This window comes from Anomaloglossus baeobatrachus (assembly GCF_048569485.1).
Source record: "Anomaloglossus baeobatrachus isolate aAnoBae1 chromosome 9 unlocalized genomic scaffold, aAnoBae1.hap1 SUPER_9_unloc_5, whole genome shotgun sequence".
NCBI classification, from domain to species: domain Eukaryota; kingdom Metazoa; phylum Chordata; class Amphibia; order Anura; family Aromobatidae; genus Anomaloglossus; species Anomaloglossus baeobatrachus.
The window spans coordinates 661,369-684,805 of NW_027441823.1; the positions used below are offsets into that span (position 1 = coordinate 661,369).

Genomic DNA, 23,437 nt, shown 5'->3' on the forward strand with positions numbered 1-23,437 from the left:
TGGCACCCTGGCCTATGCCGGACACATCTTAGGGAGAGAGAGCGAGAGGGAGACAAACCCACGCCTACACAAGACATTTTGTCACCCAAGCCAACCCTTGAAAAGGCTGCTTTGCAGAGCAAAAACAAGAAGAATGGTGCGTTTTGCAGCCGCCGCCCACTGCAATGAATCTGAATAACTCCTCCTTTAGGGCGCAAGCAACTCCCCTCCCCCTTGCAGTCTTTCCAATTCACGATACAAAAAGACGGACAGGACAGGTTGCCTGACTTTCCGTCACTGCCACCCTTTGCCATCCTTACCCGTAGAAAGCCCTTTCATCATCCCCAAACCCTAATCTTTTCCCTTTCCTTCCCAGCCCCCAAACCCTGCCCTCTGTACCTTTCTCACCACCCGCTTCCCTTCTCCTGTCATCCCCCTACCACCCGGGAAAAAAAGAGATTGCCCCCTCCTTCCACTAGCCCACCCTCCCACCCAAAGAACAACTTCTTCTGCGCAGCTTGTTTTCTAGGCAGCAGCGCTATTGTGATGTCATCGGGGGGCATTGTGACAAGCCGCCAGTGTTCCGTCTCTTCATGTTGTGCACAGTTCAAACGGAAAATACATCAACAGGCAGACTACAGAAAAGCTTACTATCAAAGGTTAGAGGGGGGCTTTCTCAGAGGGCTTTTTACAGTTTTTCTATTCCCAATTAGCCGTTTAAGTGTACTTATTGAAAGTAGTAATTCTTTCATAGGCCGCCCTTTCTTAGTATTTGACGTTCCTTATATTGCGGTATGAGGCTTCGCAGTAGGTTGCAAACATTCATCACCCATGACTGTCCCCAATTGAGCTCAGAAGCTCAATGTCTATCATGACCTCTCTTTTAGAATGTCCAAGAGCAAGCAAACTATTCCTCCAGGAGAGGGCGCCAACAGACTACTAAAGAGATCATCATTACTCAAAGAAAACCCCAAAAACCAATGCATGATAGGAATAAACAGGTAACTTTCTTTGGAGTGGAAGCGGAGAGATCGCACCAGATGCCAATTCTAGATCTTATCACACCTGTGGTCACTGCAGCAGCAGGTGAATCCACTTTGTCCAAAAGGGATCTATTCCATTCAATTGCAAATGATCTAGATAAGACAGAGAACTGCAGCACGGGGACATAGCCGAGTTGGTCAGGTTGAGTGGTGATGAGTTTGCTATTTGGATGAATAAAGAAAGTCAAAAGTGTGAAAGATAAAAAACAAAAGGAGGAAGTGTGAAAAGTGAATGGGCCAAATTGAGGTGCATATGAAGACGTATGCTTTCTTCCAATTCATTAAATCGGGCTAATATGAATCAGGTGAATTGAGTTCTGCTTTTGGAAACTGGGTTAAGAAGGGGTGCACCGTTCCTGGAGGTACTGCAATACCAGGTCAATGCGTGGAGTGGACAGAGCAAGCTCTTTTTCCATCTCCCTGTTCTAAAAATCCATTTAATATATGGTCCCCAGATAGGGGACGTATCAGATATTAAACTGATAAGAACAGATACTACACTTGATCTTAGCCAAAAGGCCGAGAAGCGATAACCAGAATTGGTTTGGGCCTCGAGTGGCACCCTGGCCTATGCCGGACACATCTTAGGGAGAGAGAGCGAGAGGGAGACAAACCCACGCCTACACAAGACATTTTGTCACCCAAGCCAACCCTTGAAAAGGCTGCTTTGCAGAGCAAAAACAAGAAGAATGGTGCGTTTTGCAGCCGCCGCCCACTGCAATGAATCTGAATAACTCCTCCTTTAGGGCGCAAGCAACTCCCCTCCCCCTTGCAGTCTTTCCAATTCACGATACAAAAAGACGGACAGGACAGGTTGCCTGACTTTCCGTCACTGCCACCCTTTGCCATCCTTACCCGTAGAAAGCCCTTTCATCATCCCCAAACCCTAATCTTTTCCCTTTCCTTCCCAGCCCCCAAACCCTGCCCTCTGTACCTTTCTCACCACCCGCTTCCCTTCTCCTGTCATCCCCCTACCACCCGGGAAAAAAAGAGATTGCCCCCTCCTTCCACTAGCCCACCCTCCCACCCAAAGAACAACTTCTTCTGCGCAGCTTGTTTTCTAGGCAGCAGCGCTATTGTGATGTCATCGGGGGGCATTGTGACAAGCCGCCAGTGTTCCGTCTCTTCATGTTGTGCACAGTTCAAACGGAAAATACATCAACAGGCAGACTACAGAAAAGCTTACTATCAAAGGTTAGAGGGGGGCTTTCTCAGAGGGCTTTTTACAGTTTTTCTATTCCCAATTAGCCGTTTAAGTGTACTTATTGAAAGTAGTAATTCTTTCATAGGCCGCCCTTTCTTAGTATTTGACGTTCCTTATATTGCGGTATGAGGCTTCGCAGTAGGTTGCAAACATTCATCACCCATGACTGTCCCCAATTGAGCTCAGAAGCTCAATGTCTATCATGACCTCTCTTTTAGAATGTCCAAGAGCAAGCAAACTATTCCTCCAGGAGAGGGCGCCAACAGACTACTAAAGAGATCATCATTACTCAAAGAAAACCCCAAAAACCAATGCATGATAGGAATAAACAGGTAACTTTCTTTGGAGTGGAAGCGGAGAGATCGCACCAGATGCCAATTCTAGATCTTATCACACCTGTGGTCACTGCAGCAGCAGGTGAATCCACTTTGTCCAAAAGGGATCTATTCCATTCAATTGCAAATGATCTAGATAAGACAGAGAACTGCAGCACGGGGACATAGCCGAGTTGGTCAGGTTGAGTGGTGATGAGTTTGCTATTTGGATGAATAAAGAAAGTCAAAAGTGTGAAAGATAAAAAACAAAAGGAGGAAGTGTGAAAAGTGAATGGGCCAAATTGAGGTGCATATGAAGACGTATGCTTTCTTCCAATTCATTAAATCGGGCTAATATGAATCAGGTGAATTGAGTTCTGCTTTTGGAAACTGGGTTAAGAAGGGGTGCACCGTTCCTGGAGGTACTGCAATACCAGGTCAATGCGTGGAGTGGACAGAGCAAGCTCTTTTTCCATCTCCCTGTTCTAAAAATCCATTTAATATATGGTCCCCAGATAGGGGACGTATCAGATATTAAACTGATAAGAACAGATACTACACTTGATCTTAGCCAAAAGGCCGAGAAGCGATAACCAGAATTGGTTTGGGCCTCGAGTGGCACCCTGGCCTATGCCGGACACATCTTAGGGAGAGAGAGCGAGAGGGAGACAAACCCACGCCTACACAAGACATTTTGTCACCCAAGCCAACCCTTGAAAAGGCTGCTTTGCAGAGCAAAAACAAGAAGAATGGTGCGTTTTGCAGCCGCCGCCCACTGCAATGAATCTGAATAACTCCTCCTTTAGGGCGCAAGCAACTCCCCTCCCCCTTGCAGTCTTTCCAATTCACGATACAAAAAGACGGACAGGACAGGTTGCCTGACTTTCCGTCACTGCCACCCTTTGCCATCCTTACCCGTAGAAAGCCCTTTCATCATCCCCAAACCCTAATCTTTTCCCTTTCCTTCCCAGCCCCCAAACCCTGCCCTCTGTACCTTTCTCACCACCCGCTTCCCTTCTCCTGTCATCCCCCTACCACCCGGGAAAAAAAGAGATTGCCCCCTCCTTCCACTAGCCCACCCTCCCACCCAAAGAACAACTTCTTCTGCGCAGCTTGTTTTCTAGGCAGCAGCGCTATTGTGATGTCATCGGGGGGCATTGTGACAAGCCGCCAGTGTTCCGTCTCTTCATGTTGTGCACAGTTCAAACGGAAAATACATCAACAGGCAGACTACAGAAAAGCTTACTATCAAAGGTTAGAGGGGGGCTTTCTCAGAGGGCTTTTTACAGTTTTTCTATTCCCAATTAGCCGTTTAAGTGTACTTATTGAAAGTAGTAATTCTTTCATAGGCCGCCCTTTCTTAGTATTTGACGTTCCTTATATTGCGGTATGAGGCTTCGCAGTAGGTTGCAAACATTCATCACCCATGACTGTCCCCAATTGAGCTCAGAAGCTCAATGTCTATCATGACCTCTCTTTTAGAATGTCCAAGAGCAAGCAAACTATTCCTCCAGGAGAGGGCGCCAACAGACTACTAAAGAGATCATCATTACTCAAAGAAAACCCCAAAAACCAATGCATGATAGGAATAAACAGGTAACTTTCTTTGGAGTGGAAGCGGAGAGATCGCACCAGATGCCAATTCTAGATCTTATCACACCTGTGGTCACTGCAGCAGCAGGTGAATCCACTTTGTCCAAAAGGGATCTATTCCATTCAATTGCAAATGATCTAGATAAGACAGAGAACTGCAGCACGGGGACATAGCCGAGTTGGTCAGGTTGAGTGGTGATGAGTTTGCTATTTGGATGAATAAAGAAAGTCAAAAGTGTGAAAGATAAAAAACAAAAGGAGGAAGTGTGAAAAGTGAATGGGCCAAATTGAGGTGCATATGAAGACGTATGCTTTCTTCCAATTCATTAAATCGGGCTAATATGAATCAGGTGAATTGAGTTCTGCTTTTGGAAACTGGGTTAAGAAGGGGTGCACCGTTCCTGGAGGTACTGCAATACCAGGTCAATGCGTGGAGTGGACAGAGCAAGCTCTTTTTCCATCTCCCTGTTCTAAAAATCCATTTAATATATGGTCCCCAGATAGGGGACGTATCAGATATTAAACTGATAAGAACAGATACTACACTTGATCTTAGCCAAAAGGCCGAGAAGCGATAACCAGAATTGGTTTGGGCCTCGAGTGGCACCCTGGCCTATGCCGGACACATCTTAGGGAGAGAGAGCGAGAGGGAGACAAACCCACGCCTACACAAGACATTTTGTCACCCAAGCCAACCCTTGAAAAGGCTGCTTTGCAGAGCAAAAACAAGAAGAATGGTGCGTTTTGCAGCCGCCGCCCACTGCAATGAATCTGAATAACTCCTCCTTTAGGGCGCAAGCAACTCCCCTCCCCCTTGCAGTCTTTCCAATTCACGATACAAAAAGACGGACAGGACAGGTTGCCTGACTTTCCGTCACTGCCACCCTTTGCCATCCTTACCCGTAGAAAGCCCTTTCATCATCCCCAAACCCTAATCTTTTCCCTTTCCTTCCCAGCCCCCAAACCCTGCCCTCTGTACCTTTCTCACCACCCGCTTCCCTTCTCCTGTCATCCCCCTACCACCCGGGAAAAAAAGAGATTGCCCCCTCCTTCCACTAGCCCACCCTCCCACCCAAAGAACAACTTCTTCTGCGCAGCTTGTTTTCTAGGCAGCAGCGCTATTGTGATGTCATCGGGGGGCATTGTGACAAGCCGCCAGTGTTCCGTCTCTTCATGTTGTGCACAGTTCAAACGGAAAATACATCAACAGGCAGACTACAGAAAAGCTTACTATCAAAGGTTAGAGGGGGGCTTTCTCAGAGGGCTTTTTACAGTTTTTCTATTCCCAATTAGCCGTTTAAGTGTACTTATTGAAAGTAGTAATTCTTTCATAGGCCGCCCTTTCTTAGTATTTGACGTTCCTTATATTGCGGTATGAGGCTTCGCAGTAGGTTGCAAACATTCATCACCCATGACTGTCCCCAATTGAGCTCAGAAGCTCAATGTCTATCATGACCTCTCTTTTAGAATGTCCAAGAGCAAGCAAACTATTCCTCCAGGAGAGGGCGCCAACAGACTACTAAAGAGATCATCATTACTCAAAGAAAACCCCAAAAACCAATGCATGATAGGAATAAACAGGTAACTTTCTTTGGAGTGGAAGCGGAGAGATCGCACCAGATGCCAATTCTAGATCTTATCACACCTGTGGTCACTGCAGCAGCAGGTGAATCCACTTTGTCCAAAAGGGATCTATTCCATTCAATTGCAAATGATCTAGATAAGACAGAGAACTGCAGCACGGGGACATAGCCGAGTTGGTCAGGTTGAGTGGTGATGAGTTTGCTATTTGGATGAATAATGAAAGTCAAAAGTGTGAAAGATAAAAAACAAAAGGAGGAAGTGTGAAAAGTGAATGGGCCAAATTGAGGTGCATATGAAGACGTATGCTTTCTTCCAATTCATTAAATCGGGCTAATATGAATCAGGTGAATTGAGTTCTGCTTTTGGAAACTGGGTTAAGAAGGGGTGCACCGTTCCTGGAGGTACTGCAATACCAGGTCAATGCGTGGAGTGGACAGAGCAAGCTCTTTTTCCATCTCCCTGTTCTAAAAATCCATTTAATATATGGTCCCCAGATAGGGGACGTATCAGATATTAAACTGATAAGAACAGATACTACACTTGATCTTAGCCAAAAGGCCGAGAAGCGATAACCAGAATTGGTTTGGGCCTCGAGTGGCACCCTGGCCTATGCCGGACACATCTTAGGGAGAGAGAGCGAGAGGGAGACAAACCCACGCCTACACAAGACATTTTGTCACCCAAGCCAACCCTTGAAAAGGCTGCTTTGCAGAGCAAAAACAAGAAGAATGGTGCGTTTTGCAGCCGCCGCCCACTGCAATGAATCTGAATAACTCCTCCTTTAGGGCGCAAGCAACTCCCCTCCCCCTTGCAGTCTTTCCAATTCACGATACAAAAAGACGGACAGGACAGGTTGCCTGACTTTCCGTCACTGCCACCCTTTGCCATCCTTACCCGTAGAAAGCCCTTTCATCATCCCCAAACCCTAATCTTTTCCCTTTCCTTCCCAGCCCCCAAACCCTGCCCTCTGTACCTTTCTCACCACCCGCTTCCCTTCTCCTGTCATCCCCCTACCACCCGGGAAAAAAAGAGATTGCCCCCTCCTTCCACTAGCCCACCCTCCCACCCAAAGAACAACTTCTTCTGCGCAGCTTGTTTTCTAGGCAGCAGCGCTATTGTGATGTCATCGGGGGGCATTGTGACAAGCCGCCAGTGTTCCGTCTCTTCATGTTGTGCACAGTTCAAACGGAAAATACATCAACAGGCAGACTACAGAAAAGCTTACTATCAAAGGTTAGAGGGGGGCTTTCTCAGAGGGCTTTTTACAGTTTTTCTATTCCCAATTAGCCGTTTAAGTGTACTTATTGAAAGTAGTAATTCTTTCATAGGCCGCCCTTTCTTAGTATTTGACGTTCCTTATATTGCGGTATGAGGCTTCGCAGTAGGTTGCAAACATTCATCACCCATGACTGTCCCCAATTGAGCTCAGAAGCTCAATGTCTATCATGACCTCTCTTTTAGAATGTCCAAGAGCAAGCAAACTATTCCTCCAGGAGAGGGCGCCAACAGACTACTAAAGAGATCATCATTACTCAAAGAAAACCCCAAAAACCAATGCATGATAGGAATAAACAGGTAACTTTCTTTGGAGTGGAAGCGGAGAGATCGCACCAGATGCCAATTCTAGATCTTATCACACCTGTGGTCACTGCAGCAGCAGGTGAATCCACTTTGTCCAAAAGGGATCTATTCCATTCAATTGCAAATGATCTAGATAAGACAGAGAACTGCAGCACGGGGACATAGCCGAGTTGGTCAGGTTGAGTGGTGATGAGTTTGCTATTTGGATGAATAAAGAAAGTCAAAAGTGTGAAAGATAAAAAACAAAAGGAGGAAGTGTGAAAAGTGAATGGGCCAAATTGAGGTGCATATGAAGACGTATGCTTTCTTCCAATTCATTAAATCGGGCTAATATGAATCAGGTGAATTGAGTTCTGCTTTTGGAAACTGGGTTAAGAAGGGGTGCACCGTTCCTGGAGGTACTGCAATACCAGGTCAATGCGTGGAGTGGACAGAGCAAGCTCTTTTTCCATCTCCCTGTTCTAAAAATCCATTTAATATATGGTCCCCAGATAGGGGACGTATCAGATATTAAACTGATAAGAACAGATACTACACTTGATCTTAGCCAAAAGGCCGAGAAGCGATAACCAGAATTGGTTTGGGCCTCGAGTGGCACCCTGGCCTATGCCGGACACATCTTAGGGAGAGAGAGCGAGAGGGAGACAAACCCACGCCTACACAAGACATTTTGTCACCCAAGCCAACCCTTGAAAAGGCTGCTTTGCAGAGCAAAAACAAGAAGAATGGTGCGTTTTGCAGCCGCCGCCCACTGCAATGAATCTGAATAACTCCTCCTTTAGGGCGCAAGCAACTCCCCTCCCCCTTGCAGTCTTTCCAATTCACGATACAAAAAGACGGACAGGACAGGTTGCCTGACTTTCCGTCACTGCCACCCTTTGCCATCCTTACCCGTAGAAAGCCCTTTCATCATCCCCAAACCCTAATCTTTTCCCTTTCCTTCCCAGCCCCCAAACCCTGCCCTCTGTACCTTTCTCACCACCCGCTTCCCTTCTCCTGTCATCCCCCTACCACCCGGGAAAAAAAGAGATTGCCCCCTCCTTCCACTAGCCCACCCTCCCACCCAAAGAACAACTTCTTCTGCGCAGCTTGTTTTCTAGGCAGCAGCGCTATTGTGATGTCATCGGGGGGCATTGTGACAAGCCGCCAGTGTTCCGTCTCTTCATGTTGTGCACAGTTCAAACGGAAAATACATCAACAGGCAGACTACAGAAAAGCTTACTATCAAAGGTTAGAGGGGGGCTTTCTCAGAGGGCTTTTTACAGTTTTTCTATTCCCAATTAGCCGTTTAAGTGTACTTATTGAAAGTAGTAATTCTTTCATAGGCCGCCCTTTCTTAGTATTTGACGTTCCTTATATTGCGGTATGAGGCTTCGCAGTAGGTTGCAAACATTCATCACCCATGACTGTCCCCAATTGAGCTCAGAAGCTCAATGTCTATCATGACCTCTCTTTTAGAATGTCCAAGAGCAAGCAAACTATTCCTCCAGGAGAGGGCGCCAACAGACTACTAAAGAGATCATCATTACTCAAAGAAAACCCCAAAAACCAATGCATGATAGGAATAAACAGGTAACTTTCTTTGGAGTGGAAGCGGAGAGATCGCACCAGATGCCAATTCTAGATCTTATCACACCTGTGGTCACTGCAGCAGCAGGTGAATCCACTTTGTCCAAAAGGGATCTATTCCATTCAATTGCAAATGATCTAGATAAGACAGAGAACTGCAGCACGGGGACATAGCCGAGTTGGTCAGGTTGAGTGGTGATGAGTTTGCTATTTGGATGAATAAAGAAAGTCAAAAGTGTGAAAGATAAAAAACAAAAGGAGGAAGTGTGAAAAGTGAATGGGCCAAATTGAGGTGCATATGAAGACGTATGCTTTCTTCCAATTCATTAAATCGGGCTAATATGAATCAGGTGAATTGAGTTCTGCTTTTGGAAACTGGGTTAAGAAGGGGTGCACCGTTCCTGGAGGTACTGCAATACCAGGTCAATGCGTGGAGTGGACAGAGCAAGCTCTTTTTCCATCTCCCTGTTCTAAAAATCCATTTAATATATGGTCCCCAGATAGGGGACGTATCAGATATTAAACTGATAAGAACAGATACTACACTTGATCTTAGCCAAAAGGCCGAGAAGCGATAACCAGAATTGGTTTGGGCCTCGAGTGGCACCCTGGCCTATGCCGGACACATCTTAGGGAGAGAGAGCGAGAGGGAGACAAACCCACGCCTACACAAGACATTTTGTCACCCAAGCCAACCCTTGAAAAGGCTGCTTTGCAGAGCAAAAACAAGAAGAATGGTGCGTTTTGCAGCCGCCGCCCACTGCAATGAATCTGAATAACTCCTCCTTTAGGGCGCAAGCAACTCCCCTCCCCCTTGCAGTCTTTCCAATTCACGATACAAAAAGACGGACAGGACAGGTTGCCTGACTTTCCGTCACTGCCACCCTTTGCCATCCTTACCCGTAGAAAGCCCTTTCATCATCCCCAAACCCTAATCTTTTCCCTTTCCTTCCCAGCCCCCAAACCCTGCCCTCTGTACCTTTCTCACCACCCGCTTCCCTTCTCCTGTCATCCCCCTACCACCCGGGAAAAAAAGAGATTGCCCCCTCCTTCCACTAGCCCACCCTCCCACCCAAAGAACAACTTCTTCTGCGCAGCTTGTTTTCTAGGCAGCAGCGCTATTGTGATGTCATCGGGGGGCATTGTGACAAGCCGCCAGTGTTCCGTCTCTTCATGTTGTGCACAGTTCAAACGGAAAATACATCAACAGGCAGACTACAGAAAAGCTTACTATCAAAGGTTAGAGGGGGGCTTTCTCAGAGGGCTTTTTACAGTTTTTCTATTCCCAATTAGCCGTTTAAGTGTACTTATTGAAAGTAGTAATTCTTTCATAGGCCGCCCTTTCTTAGTATTTGACGTTCCTTATATTGCGGTATGAGGCTTCGCAGTAGGTTGCAAACATTCATCACCCATGACTGTCCCCAATTGAGCTCAGAAGCTCAATGTCTATCATGACCTCTCTTTTAGAATGTCCAAGAGCAAGCAAACTATTCCTCCAGGAGAGGGCGCCAACAGACTACTAAAGAGATCATCATTACTCAAAGAAAACCCCAAAAACCAATGCATGATAGGAATAAACAGGTAACTTTCTTTGGAGTGGAAGCGGAGAGATCGCACCAGATGCCAATTCTAGATCTTATCACACCTGTGGTCACTGCAGCAGCAGGTGAATCCACTTTGTCCAAAAGGGATCTATTCCATTCAATTGCAAATGATCTAGATAAGACAGAGAACTGCAGCACGGGGACATAGCCGAGTTGGTCAGGTTGAGTGGTGATGAGTTTGCTATTTGGATGAATAAAGAAAGTCAAAAGTGTGAAAGATAAAAAACAAAAGGAGGAAGTGTGAAAAGTGAATGGGCCAAATTGAGGTGCATATGAAGACGTATGCTTTCTTCCAATTCATTAAATCGGGCTAATATGAATCAGGTGAATTGAGTTCTGCTTTTGGAAACTGGGTTAAGAAGGGGTGCACCGTTCCTGGAGGTACTGCAATACCAGGTCAATGCGTGGAGTGGACAGAGCAAGCTCTTTTTCCATCTCCCTGTTCTAAAAATCCATTTAATATATGGTCCCCAGATAGGGGACGTATCAGATATTAAACTGATAAGAACAGATACTACACTTGATCTTAGCCAAAAGGCCGAGAAGCGATAACCAGAATTGGTTTGGGCCTCGAGTGGCACCCTGGCCTATGCCGGACACATCTTAGGGAGAGAGAGCGAGAGGGAGACAAACCCACGCCTACACAAGACATTTTGTCACCCAAGCCAACCCTTGAAAAGGCTGCTTTGCAGAGCAAAAACAAGAAGAATGGTGCGTTTTGCAGCCGCCGCCCACTGCAATGAATCTGAATAACTCCTCCTTTAGGGCGCAAGCAACTCCCCTCCCCCTTGCAGTCTTTCCAATTCACGATACAAAAAGACGGACAGGACAGGTTGCCTGACTTTCCGTCACTGCCACCCTTTGCCATCCTTACCCGTAGAAAGCCCTTTCATCATCCCCAAACCCTAATCTTTTCCCTTTCCTTCCCAGCCCCCAAACCCTGCCCTCTGTACCTTTCTCACCACCCGCTTCCCTTCTCCTGTCATCCCCCTACCACCCGGGAAAAAAAGAGATTGCCCCCTCCTTCCACTAGCCCACCCTCCCACCCAAAGAACAACTTCTTCTGCGCAGCTTGTTTTCTAGGCAGCAGCGCTATTGTGATGTCATCGGGGGGCATTGTGACAAGCCGCCAGTGTTCCGTCTCTTCATGTTGTGCACAGTTCAAACGGAAAATACATCAACAGGCAGACTACAGAAAAGCTTACTATCAAAGGTTAGAGGGGGGCTTTCTCAGAGGGCTTTTTACAGTTTTTCTATTCCCAATTAGCCGTTTAAGTGTACTTATTGAAAGTAGTAATTCTTTCATAGGCCGCCCTTTCTTAGTATTTGACGTTCCTTATATTGCGGTATGAGGCTTCGCAGTAGGTTGCAAACATTCATCACCCATGACTGTCCCCAATTGAGCTCAGAAGCTCAATGTCTATCATGACCTCTCTTTTAGAATGTCCAAGAGCAAGCAAACTATTCCTCCAGGAGAGGGCGCCAACAGACTACTAAAGAGATCATCATTACTCAAAGAAAACCCCAAAAACCAATGCATGATAGGAATAAACAGGTAACTTTCTTTGGAGTGGAAGCGGAGAGATCGCACCAGATGCCAATTCTAGATCTTATCACACCTGTGGTCACTGCAGCAGCAGGTGAATCCACTTTGTCCAAAAGGGATCTATTCCATTCAATTGCAAATGATCTAGATAAGACAGAGAACTGCAGCACGGGGACATAGCCGAGTTGGTCAGGTTGAGTGGTGATGAGTTTGCTATTTGGATGAATAAAGAAAGTCAAAAGTGTGAAAGATAAAAAACAAAAGGAGGAAGTGTGAAAAGTGAATGGGCCAAATTGAGGTGCATATGAAGACGTATGCTTTCTTCCAATTCATTAAATCGGGCTAATATGAATCAGGTGAATTGAGTTCTGCTTTTGGAAACTGGGTTAAGAAGGGGTGCACCGTTCCTGGAGGTACTGCAATACCAGGTCAATGCGTGGAGTGGACAGAGCAAGCTCTTTTTCCATCTCCCTGTTCTAAAAATCCATTTAATATATGGTCCCCAGATAGGGGACGTATCAGATATTAAACTGATAAGAACAGATACTACACTTGATCTTAGCCAAAAGGCCGAGAAGCGATAACCAGAATTGGTTTGGGCCTCGAGTGGCACCCTGGCCTATGCCGGACACATCTTAGGGAGAGAGAGCGAGAGGGAGACAAACCCACGCCTACACAAGACATTTTGTCACCCAAGCCAACCCTTGAAAAGGCTGCTTTGCAGAGCAAAAACAAGAAGAATGGTGCGTTTTGCAGCCGCCGCCCACTGCAATGAATCTGAATAACTCCTCCTTTAGGGCGCAAGCAACTCCCCTCCCCCTTGCAGTCTTTCCAATTCACGATACAAAAAGACGGACAGGACAGGTTGCCTGACTTTCCGTCACTGCCACCCTTTGCCATCCTTACCCGTAGAAAGCCCTTTCATCATCCCCAAACCCTAATCTTTTCCCTTTCCTTCCCAGCCCCCAAACCCTGCCCTCTGTACCTTTCTCACCACCCGCTTCCCTTCTCCTGTCATCCCCCTACCACCCGGGAAAAAAAGAGATTGCCCCCTCCTTCCACTAGCCCACCCTCCCACCCAAAGAACAACTTCTTCTGCGCAGCTTGTTTTCTAGGCAGCAGCGCTATTGTGATGTCATCGGGGGGCATTGTGACAAGCCGCCAGTGTTCCGTCTCTTCATGTTGTGCACAGTTCAAACGGAAAATACATCAACAGGCAGACTACAGAAAAGCTTACTATCAAAGGTTAGAGGGGGGCTTTCTCAGAGGGCTTTTTACAGTTTTTCTATTCCCAATTAGCCGTTTAAGTGTACTTATTGAAAGTAGTAATTCTTTCATAGGCCGCCCTTTCTTAGTATTTGACGTTCCTTATATTGCGGTATGAGGCTTCGCAGTAGGTTGCAAACATTCATCACCCATGACTGTCCCCAATTGAGCTCAGAAGCTCAATGTCTATCATGACCTCTCTTTTAGAATGTCCAAGAGCAAGCAAACTATTCCTCCAGGAGAGGGCGCCAACAGACTACTAAAGAGATCATCATTACTCAAAGAAAACCCCAAAAACCAATGCATGATAGGAATAAACAGGTAACTTTCTTTGGAGTGGAAGCGGAGAGATCGCACCAGATGCCAATTCTAGATCTTATCACACCTGTGGTCACTGCAGCAGCAGGTGAATCCACTTTGTCCAAAAGGGATCTATTCCATTCAATTGCAAATGATCTAGATAAGACAGAGAACTGCAGCACGGGGACATAGCCGAGTTGGTCAGGTTGAGTGGTGATGAGTTTGCTATTTGGATGAATAAAGAAAGTCAAAAGTGTGAAAGATAAAAAACAAAAGGAGGAAGTGTGAAAAGTGAATGGGCCAAATTGAGGTGCATATGAAGACGTATGCTTTCTTCCAATTCATTAAATCGGGCTAATATGAATCAGGTGAATTGAGTTCTGCTTTTGGAAACTGGGTTAAGAAGGGGTGCACCGTTCCTGGAGGTACTGCAATACCAGGTCAATGCGTGGAGTGGACAGAGCAAGCTCTTTTTCCATCTCCCTGTTCTAAAAATCCATTTAATATATGGTCCCCAGATAGGGGACGTATCAGATATTAAACTGATAAGAACAGATACTACACTTGATCTTAGCCAAAAGGCCGAGAAGCGATAACCAGAATTGGTTTGGGCCTCGAGTGGCACCCTGGCCTATGCCGGACACATCTTAGGGAGAGAGAGCGAGAGGGAGACAAACCCACGCCTACACAAGACATTTTGTCACCCAAGCCAACCCTTGAAAAGGCTGCTTTGCAGAGCAAAAACAAGAAGAATGGTGCGTTTTGCAGCCGCCGCCCACTGCAATGAATCTGAATAACTCCTCCTTTAGGGCGCAAGCAACTCCCCTCCCCCTTGCAGTCTTTCCAATTCACGATACAAAAAGACGGACAGGACAGGTTGCCTGACTTTCCGTCACTGCCACCCTTTGCCATCCTTACCCGTAGAAAGCCCTTTCATCATCCCCAAACCCTAATCTTTTCCCTTTCCTTCCCAGCCCCCAAACCCTGCCCTCTGTACCTTTCTCACCACCCGCTTCCCTTCTCCTGTCATCCCCCTACCACCCGGGAAAAAAAGAGATTGCCCCCTCCTTCCACTAGCCCACCCTCCCACCCAAAGAACAACTTCTTCTGCGCAGCTTGTTTTCTAGGCAGCAGCGCTATTGTGATGTCATCGGGGGGCATTGTGACAAGCCGCCAGTGTTCCGTCTCTTCATGTTGTGCACAGTTCAAACGGAAAATACATCAACAGGCAGACTACAGAAAAGCTTACTATCAAAGGTTAGAGGGGGGCTTTCTCAGAGGGCTTTTTACAGTTTTTCTATTCCCAATTAGCCGTTTAAGTGTACTTATTGAAAGTAGTAATTCTTTCATAGGCCGCCCTTTCTTAGTATTTGACGTTCCTTATATTGCGGTATGAGGCTTCGCAGTAGGTTGCAAACATTCATCACCCATGACTGTCCCCAATTGAGCTCAGAAGCTCAATGTCTATCATGACCTCTCTTTTAGAATGTCCAAGAGCAAGCAAACTATTCCTCCAGGAGAGGGCGCCAACAGACTACTAAAGAGATCATCATTACTCAAAGAAAACCCCAAAAACCAATGCATGATAGGAATAAACAGGTAACTTTCTTTGGAGTGGAAGCGGAGAGATCGCACCAGATGCCAATTCTAGATCTTATCACACCTGTGGTCACTGCAGCAGCAGGTGAATCCACTTTGTCCAAAAGGGATCTATTCCATTCAATTGCAAATGATCTAGATAAGACAGAGAACTGCAGCACGGGGACATAGCCGAGTTGGTCAGGTTGAGTGGTGATGAGTTTGCTATTTGGATGAATAAAGAAAGTCAAAAGTGTGAAAGATAAAAAACAAAAGGAGGAAGTGTGAAAAGTGAATGGGCCAAATTGAGGTGCATATGAAGACGTATGCTTTCTTCCAATTCATTAAATCGGGCTAATATGAATCAGGTGAATTGAGTTCTGCTTTTGGAAACTGGGTTAAGAAGGGGTGCACCGTTCCTGGAGGTACTGCAATACCAGGTCAATGCGTGGAGTGGACAGAGCAAGCTCTTTTTCCATCTCCCTGTTCTAAAAATCCATTTAATATATGGTCCCCAGATAGGGGACGTATCAGATATTAAACTGATAAGAACAGATACTACACTTGATCTTAGCCAAAAGGCCGAGAAGCGATAACCAGAATTGGTTTGGGCCTCGAGTGGCACCCTGGCCTATGCCGGACACATCTTAGGGAGAGAGAGCGAGAGGGAGACAAACCCACGCCTACACAAGACATTTTGTCACCCAAGCCAACCCTTGAAAAGGCTGCTTTGCAGAGCAAAAACAAGAAGAATGGTGCGTTTTGCAGCCGCCGCCCACTGCAATGAATCTGAATAACTCCTCCTTTAGGGCGCAAGCAACTCCCCTCCCCCTTGCAGTCTTTCCAATTCACGATACAAAAAGACGGACAGGACAGGTTGCCTGACTTTCCGTCACTGCCACCCTTTGCCATCCTTACCCGTAGAAAGCCCTTTCATCATCCCCAAACCCTAATCTTTTCCCTTTCCTTCCCAGCCCCCAAACCCTGCCCTCTGTACCTTTCTCACCACCCGCTTCCCTTCTCCTGTCATCCCCCTACCACCCGGGAAAAAAAGAGATTGCCCCCTCCTTCCACTAGCCCACCCTCCCACCCAAAGAACAACTTCTTCTGCGCAGCTTGTTTTCTAGGCAGCAGCGCTATTGTGATGTCATCGGGGGGCATTGTGACAAGCCGCCAGTGTTCCGTCTCTTCATGTTGTGCACAGTTCAAACGGAAAATACATCAACAGGCAGACTACAGAAAAGCTTACTATCAAAGGTTAGAGGGGGGCTTTCTCAGAGGGCTTTTTACAGTTTTTCTATTCCCAATTAGCCGTTTAAGTGTACTTATTGAAAGTAGTAATTCTTTCATAGGCCGCCCTTTCTTAGTATTTGACGTTCCTTATATTGCGGTATGAGGCTTCGCAGTAGGTTGCAAACATTCATCACCCATGACTGTCCCCAATTGAGCTCAGAAGCTCAATGTCTATCATGACCTCTCTTTTAGAATGTCCAAGAGCAAGCAAACTATTCCTCCAGGAGAGGGCGCCAACAGACTACTAAAGAGATCATCATTACTCAAAGAAAACCCCAAAAACCAATGCATGATAGGAATAAACAGGTAACTTTCTTTGGAGTGGAAGCGGAGAGATCGCACCAGATGCCAATTCTAGATCTTATCACACCTGTGGTCACTGCAGCAGCAGGTGAATCCACTTTGTCCAAAAGGGATCTATTCCATTCAATTGCAAATGATCTAGATAAGACAGAGAACTGCAGCACGGGGACATAGCCGAGTTGGTCAGGTTGAGTGGTGATGAGTTTGCTATTTGGATGAATAAAGAAAGTCAAAAGTGTGAAAGATAAAAAACAAAAGGAGGAAGTGTGAAAAGTGAATGGGCCAAATTGAGGTGCATATGAAGACGTATGCTTTCTTCCAATTCATTAAATCGGGCTAATATGAATCAGGTGAATTGAGTTCTGCTTTTGGAAACTGGGTTAAGAAGGGGTGCACCGTTCCTGGAGGTACTGCAATACCAGGTCAATGCGTGGAGTGGACAGAGCAAGCTCTTTTTCCATCTCCCTGTTCTAAAAATCCATTTAATATATGGTCCCCAGATAGGGGACGTATCAGATATTAAACTGATAAGAACAGATACTACACTTGATCTTAGCCAAAAGGCCGAGAAGCGATAACCAGAATTGGTTTGGGCCTCGAGTGGCACCCTGGCCTATGCCGGACACATCTTAGGGAGAGAGAGCGAGAGGGAGACAAACCCACGCCTACACAAGACATTTTGTCACCCAAGCCAACCCTTGAAAAGGCTGCTTTGCAGAGCAAAAACAAGAAGAATGGTGCGTTTTGCAGCCGCCGCCCACTGCAATGAATCTGAATAACTCCTCCTTTAGGGCGCAAGCAACTCCCCTCCCCCTTGCAGTCTTTCCAATTCACGATACAAAAAGACGGACAGGACAGGTTGCCTGACTTTCCGTCACTGCCACCCTTTGCCATCCTTACCCGTAGAAAGCCCTTTCATCATCCCCAAACCCTAATCTTTTCCCTTTCCTTCCCAGCCCCCAAACCCTGCCCTCTGTACCTTTCTCACCACCCGCTTCCCTTCTCCTGTCATCCCCCTACCACCCGGGAAAAAAAGAGATTGCCCCCTCCTTCCACTAGCCCACCCTCCCACCCAAAGAACAACTTCTTCTGCGCAGCTTGTTTTCTAGGCAGCAGCGCTATTGTGATGTCATCGGGGGGCATTGTGACAAGCCGCCAGTGTTCCGTCTCTTCATGTTGTGCACAGTTCAAACGGAAAATACATCAACAGGCAGACTACAGAAAAGCTTACTATCAAAGGTTAGAGGGGGGCTTTCTCAGAGGGCTTTTTACAGTTTTTCTATTCCCAATTAGCCGTTTAAGTGTACTTATTGAAAGTAGTAATTCTTTCATAGGCCGCCCTTTCTTAGTATTTGACGTTCCTTATATTGCGGTATGAGGCTTCGCAGTAGGTTGCAAACATTCATCACCCATGACTGTCCCCAATTGAGCTCAGAAGCTCAATGTCTATCATGACCTCTCTTTTAGAATGTCCAAGAGCAAGCAAACTATTCCTCCAGGAGAGGGCGCCAACAGACTACTAAAGAGATCATCATTACTCAAAGAAAACCCCAAAAACCAATGCATGATAGGAATAAACAGGTAACTTTCTTTGGAGTGGAAGCGGAGAGATCGCACCAGATGCCAATTCTAGATCTTATCACACCTGTGGTCACTGCAGCAGCAGGTGAATCCACTTTGTCCAAAAGGGATCTATTCCATTCAATTGCAAATGATCTAGATAAGACAGAGAACTGCAGCACGGGGACATAGCCGAGTTGGTCAGGTTGAGTGGTGATGAGTTTGCTATTTGGATGAATAAAGAAAGTCAAAAGTGTGAAAGATAAAAAACAAAAGGAGGAAGTGTGAAAAGTGAATGGGCCAAATTGAGGTGCATATGAAGACGTATGCTTTCTTCCAATTCATTAAATCGGGCTAATATGAATCAGGTGAATTGAGTTCTGCTTTTGGAAACTGGGTTAAGAAGGGGTGCACCGTTCCTGGAGGTACTGCAATACCAGGTCAATGCGTGGAGTGGACAGAGCAAGCTCTTTTTCCATCTCCCTGTTCTAAAAATCCATTTAATATATGGTCCCCAGATAGGGGACGTATCAGATATTAAACTGATAAGAACAGATACTACACTTGATCTTAGCCAAAAGGCCGAGAAGCGATAACCAGAATTGGTTTGGGCCTCGAGTGGCACCCTGGCCTATGCCGGACACATCTTAGGGAGAGAGAGCGAGAGGGAGACAAACCCACGCCTACACAAGACATTTTGTCACCCAAGCCAACCCTTGAAAAGGCTGCTTTGCAGAGCAAAAACAAGAAGAATGGTGCGTTTTGCAGCCGCCGCCCACTGCAATGAATCTGAATAACTCCTCCTTTAGGGCGCAAGCAACTCCCCTCCCCCTTGCAGTCTTTCCAATTCACGATACAAAAAGACGGACAGGACAGGTTGCCTGACTTTCCGTCACTGCCACCCTTTGCCATCCTTACCCGTAGAAAGCCCTTTCATCATCCCCAAACCCTAATCTTTTCCCTTTCCTTCCCAGCCCCCAAACCCTGCCCTCTGTACCTTTCTCACCACCCGCTTCCCTTCTCCTGTCATCCCCCTACCACCCGGGAAAAAAAGAGATTGCCCCCTCCTTCCACTAGCCCACCCTCCCACCCAAAGAACAACTTCTTCTGCGCAGCTTGTTTTCTAGGCAGCAGCGCTATTGTGATGTCATCGGGGGGCATTGTGACAAGCCGCCAGTGTTCCGTCTCTTCATGTTGTGCACAGTTCAAACGGAAAATACATCAACAGGCAGACTACAGAAAAGCTTACTATCAAAGGTTAGAGGGGGGCTTTCTCAGAGGGCTTTTTACAGTTTTTCTATTCCCAATTAGCCGTTTAAGTGTACTTATTGAAAGTAGTAATTCTTTCATAGGCCGCCCTTTCTTAGTATTTGACGTTCCTTATATTGCGGTATGAGGCTTCGCAGTAGGTTGCAAACATTCATCACCCATGACTGTCCCCAATTGAGCTCAGAAGCTCAATGTCTATCATGACCTCTCTTTTAGAATGTCCAAGAGCAAGCAAACTATTCCTCCAGGAGAGGGCGCCAACAGACTACTAAAGAGATCATCATTACTCAAAGAAAACCCCAAAAACCAATGCATGATAGGAATAAACAGGTAACTTTCTTTGGAGTGGAAGCGGAGAGATCGCACCAGATGCCAATTCTAGATCTTATCACACCTGTGGTCACTGCAGCAGCAGGTGAATCCACTTTGTCCAAAAGGGATCTATTCCATTCAATTGCAAATGATCTAGATAAGACAGAGAACTGCAGCACGGGGACATAGCCGAGTTGGTCAGGTTGAGTGGTGATGAGTTTGCTATTTGGATGAATAAAGAAAGTCAAAAGTGTGAAAGATAAAAAACAAAAGGAGGAAGTGTGAAAAGTGAATGGGCCAAATTGAGGTGCATATGAAGACGTATGCTTTCTTCCAATTCATTAAATCGGGCTAATATGAATCAGGTGAATTGAGTTCTGCTTTTGGAAACTGGGTTAAGAAGGGGTGCACCGTTCCTGGAGGTACTGCAATACCAGGTCAATGCGTGGAGTGGACAGAGCAAGCTCTTTTTCCATCTCCCTGTTCTAAAAATCCATTTAATATATGGTCCCCAGATAGGGGACGTATCAGATATTAAACTGATAAGAACAGATACTACACTTGATCTTAGCCAAAAGGCCGAGAAGCGATAACCAGAATTGGTTTGGGCCTCGAGTGGCACCCTGGCCTATGCCGGACACATCTTAGGGAGAGAGAGCGAGAGGGAGACAAACCCACGCCTACACAAGACATTTTGTCACCCAAGCCAACCCTTGAAAAGGCTGCTTTGCAGAGCAAAAACAAGAAGAATGGTGCGTTTTGCAGCCGCCGCCCACTGCAATGAATCTGAATAACTCCTCCTTTAGGGCGCAAGCAACTCCCCTCCCCCTTGCAGTCTTTCCAATTCACGATACAAAAGACGGACAGGACAGGTTGCCTGACTTTCCGTCACTGCCACCCTTTGCCATCCTTACCCGTAGAAAGCCCTTTCATCATCCCCAAACCCTAATCTTTTCCCTTTCCTTCCCAGCCCCCAAACCCTGCCCTCTGTACCTTTCTCACCACCCGCTTCCCTTCTCCTGTCATCCCCCTACCACCCGGGAAAAAAAGAGATTGCCCCCTCCTTCCACTAGCCCACCCTCCCACCCAAAGAACAACTTCTTCTGCGCAGCTTGTTTTCTAGGCAGCAGCGCTATTGTGATGTCATCGGGGGGCATTGTGACAAGCCGCCAGTGTTCCGTCTCTTCATGTTGTGCACAGTTCAAACGGAAAATACATCAACAGGCAGACTACAGAAAAGCTTACTATCAAAGGTTAGAGGGGGGCTTTCTCAGAGGGCTTTTTACAGTTTTTCTATTCCCAATTAGCCGTTTAAGTGTACTTATTGAAAGTAGTAATTCTTTCATAGGCCGCCCTTTCTTAGTATTTGACGTTCCTTATATTGCGGTATGAGGCTTCGCAGTAGGTTGCAAACATTCATCACCCATGACTGTCCCCAATTGAGCTCAGAAGCTCAATGTCTATCATGACCTCTCTTTTAGAATGTCCAAGAGCAAGCAAACTATTTCTCCAGGAGAGGGCGCCAACAGACTACTAAAGAGATCATCATTACTCAAAGAAAACCCCAAAAACCAATGCATGATAGGAATAAACAGGTAACTTTCTTTGGAGTGGAAGCGGAGAGATCGCACCAGATGCCAATTCTAGATCTTATCACACCTGTGGTCACTGCAGCAGCAGGTGAATCCACTTTGTCCAAAAGGGATCTATTCCATTCAATTGCAAATGATCTAGATAAGACAGAGAACTGCAGCACGGGGACATAGCCGAGTTGGTCAGGTTGAGTGGTGATGAGTTTGCTATTTGGATGAATAAAGAAAGTCAAAAGTGTGAAAGATAAAAAACAAAAGGAGGAAGTGTGAAAAGTGAATGGGCCAAATTGAGGTGCATATGAAGACGTATGCTTTCTTCCAATTCATTAAATCGGGCTAATATGAATCAGGTGAATTGAGTTCTGCTTTTGGAAACTGGGTTAAGAAGGGGTGCACCGTTCCTGGAGGTACTGCAATACCAGGTCAATGCGTGGAGTGGACAGAGCAAGCTCTTTTTCCATCTCCCTGTTCTAAAAATCCATTTAATATATGGTCCCCAGATAGGGGACGTATCAGATATTAAACTGATAAGAACAGATACTACACTTGATCTTAGCCAAAAGGCCGAGAAGCGATAACCAGAATTGGTTTGGGCCTCGAGTGGCACCCTGGCCTATGCCGGACACATCTTAGGGAGAGAGAGCGAGAGGGAGACAAACCCACGCCTACACAAGACATTTTGTCACCCAAGCCAACCCTTGAAAAGGCTGCTTTGCAGAGCAAAAACAAGAAGAATGGTGCGTTTTGCAGCCGCCGCCCACTGCAATGAATCTGAATAACTCCTCCTTTAGGGCGCAAGCAACTCCCCTCCCCCTTGCAGTCTTTCCAATTCACGATACAAAAAGACGGACAGGACAGGTTGCCTGACTTTCCGTCACTGCCACCCTTTGCCATCCTTACCCGTAGAAAGCCCTTTCATCATCCCCAAACCCTAATCTTTTCCCTTTCCTTCCCAGCCCCCAAACCCTGCCCTCTGTACCTTTCTCACCACCCGCTTCCCTTCTCCTGTCATCCCCCTACCACCCGGGAAAAAAAGAGATTGCCCCCTCCTTCCACTAGCCCACCCTCCCACCCAAAGAACAACTTCTTCTGCGCAGCTTGTTTTCTAGGCAGCAGCGCTATTGTGATGTCATCGGGGGGCATTGTGACAAGCCGCCAGTGTTCCGTCTCTTCATGTTGTGCACAGTTCAAACGGAAAATACATCAACAGGCAGACTACAGAAAAGCTTACTATCAAAGGTTAGAGGGGGGCTTTCTCAGAGGGCTTTTTACAGTTTTTCTATTCCCAATTAGCCGTTTAAGTGTACTTATTGAAAGTAGTAATTCTTTCATAGGCCGCCCTTTCTTAGTATTTGACGTTCCTTATATTGCGGTATGAGGCTTCGCAGTAGGTTGCAAACATTCATCACCCATGACTGTCCCCAATTGAGCTCAGAAGCTCAATGTCTATCATGACCTCTCTTTTAGAATGTCCAAGAGCAAGCAAACTATTCCTCCAGGAGAGGGCGCCAACAGACTACTAAAGAGATCATCATTACTCAAAGAAAACCCCAAAAACCAATGCATGATAGGAATAAACAGGTAACTTTCTTTGGAGTGGAAGCGGAGAGATCGCACCAGATGCCAATTCTAGATCTTATCACACCTGTGGTCACTGCAGCAGCAGGTGAATCCACTTTGTCCAAAAGGGATCTATTCCATTCAATTGCAAATGATCTAGATAAGACAGAGAACTGCAGCACGGGGACATAGCCGAGTTGGTCAGGTTGAGTGGTGATGAGTTTGCTATTTGGATGAATAAAGAAAGTCAAAAGTGTGAAAGATAAAAAACAAAAGGAGGAAGTGTGAAAAGTGAATGGGCCAAATTGAGGTGCATATGAAGACGTATGCTTTCTTCCAATTCATTAAATCGGGCTAATATGAATCAGGTGAATTGAGTTCTGCTTT

General features: G+C 46.3%; 14 non-coding genes across 14 annotated transcripts; all 14 read right to left on the reverse strand.

Annotated features, from left to right (window-relative positions):
- Window positions 1–1,362: 1,362 nt before the first annotated feature.
- On the reverse strand, window positions 1,363–1,553 carry LOC142260220 (U2 spliceosomal RNA). Its single transcript, XR_012728537.1, has one exon. It is a non-coding gene; the product is annotated as a U2 spliceosomal RNA (small nuclear RNA).
- Window positions 1,554–2,940: 1,387 nt separating this feature from the next.
- On the reverse strand, window positions 2,941–3,131 carry LOC142260221 (U2 spliceosomal RNA). The gene has a single exon (XR_012728538.1). It is a non-coding gene; the product is annotated as a U2 spliceosomal RNA (small nuclear RNA).
- Window positions 3,132–4,518: 1,387 nt separating this feature from the next.
- Window positions 4,519–4,709, reverse strand: LOC142260222 (U2 spliceosomal RNA). The gene has a single exon (XR_012728539.1). It is a non-coding gene; the product is annotated as a U2 spliceosomal RNA (small nuclear RNA).
- A 1,387-nt stretch (window positions 4,710–6,096) lies between these two features.
- LOC142260224 (U2 spliceosomal RNA) lies at window positions 6,097–6,287 on the reverse strand. The gene has a single exon (XR_012728541.1). It is a non-coding gene; the product is annotated as a U2 spliceosomal RNA (small nuclear RNA).
- A 1,387-nt stretch (window positions 6,288–7,674) lies between these two features.
- LOC142260225 (U2 spliceosomal RNA) lies at window positions 7,675–7,865 on the reverse strand. The gene has a single exon (XR_012728542.1). It is a non-coding gene; the product is annotated as a U2 spliceosomal RNA (small nuclear RNA).
- A 1,387-nt stretch (window positions 7,866–9,252) lies between these two features.
- On the reverse strand, window positions 9,253–9,443 carry LOC142260226 (U2 spliceosomal RNA). Its single transcript, XR_012728543.1, has one exon. It is a non-coding gene; the product is annotated as a U2 spliceosomal RNA (small nuclear RNA).
- A 1,387-nt stretch (window positions 9,444–10,830) lies between these two features.
- Window positions 10,831–11,021, reverse strand: LOC142260227 (U2 spliceosomal RNA). The gene has a single exon (XR_012728544.1). It is a non-coding gene; the product is annotated as a U2 spliceosomal RNA (small nuclear RNA).
- Window positions 11,022–12,408: 1,387 nt separating this feature from the next.
- LOC142260229 (U2 spliceosomal RNA) lies at window positions 12,409–12,599 on the reverse strand. Its single transcript, XR_012728545.1, has one exon. It is a non-coding gene; the product is annotated as a U2 spliceosomal RNA (small nuclear RNA).
- Window positions 12,600–13,986: 1,387 nt separating this feature from the next.
- LOC142260230 (U2 spliceosomal RNA) lies at window positions 13,987–14,177 on the reverse strand. The gene has a single exon (XR_012728546.1). It is a non-coding gene; the product is annotated as a U2 spliceosomal RNA (small nuclear RNA).
- Window positions 14,178–15,564: 1,387 nt separating this feature from the next.
- LOC142260231 (U2 spliceosomal RNA) lies at window positions 15,565–15,755 on the reverse strand. Its single transcript, XR_012728547.1, has one exon. It is a non-coding gene; the product is annotated as a U2 spliceosomal RNA (small nuclear RNA).
- Window positions 15,756–17,142: 1,387 nt separating this feature from the next.
- LOC142260232 (U2 spliceosomal RNA) lies at window positions 17,143–17,333 on the reverse strand. The gene has a single exon (XR_012728548.1). It is a non-coding gene; the product is annotated as a U2 spliceosomal RNA (small nuclear RNA).
- A 1,387-nt stretch (window positions 17,334–18,720) lies between these two features.
- On the reverse strand, window positions 18,721–18,911 carry LOC142260233 (U2 spliceosomal RNA). The gene has a single exon (XR_012728549.1). It is a non-coding gene; the product is annotated as a U2 spliceosomal RNA (small nuclear RNA).
- Window positions 18,912–20,298: 1,387 nt separating this feature from the next.
- LOC142260234 (U2 spliceosomal RNA) lies at window positions 20,299–20,489 on the reverse strand. The gene has a single exon (XR_012728550.1). It is a non-coding gene; the product is annotated as a U2 spliceosomal RNA (small nuclear RNA).
- Window positions 20,490–21,875: 1,386 nt separating this feature from the next.
- On the reverse strand, window positions 21,876–22,066 carry LOC142260236 (U2 spliceosomal RNA). Its single transcript, XR_012728552.1, has one exon. It is a non-coding gene; the product is annotated as a U2 spliceosomal RNA (small nuclear RNA).
- Window positions 22,067–23,437: the final 1,371 nt, after the last annotated feature.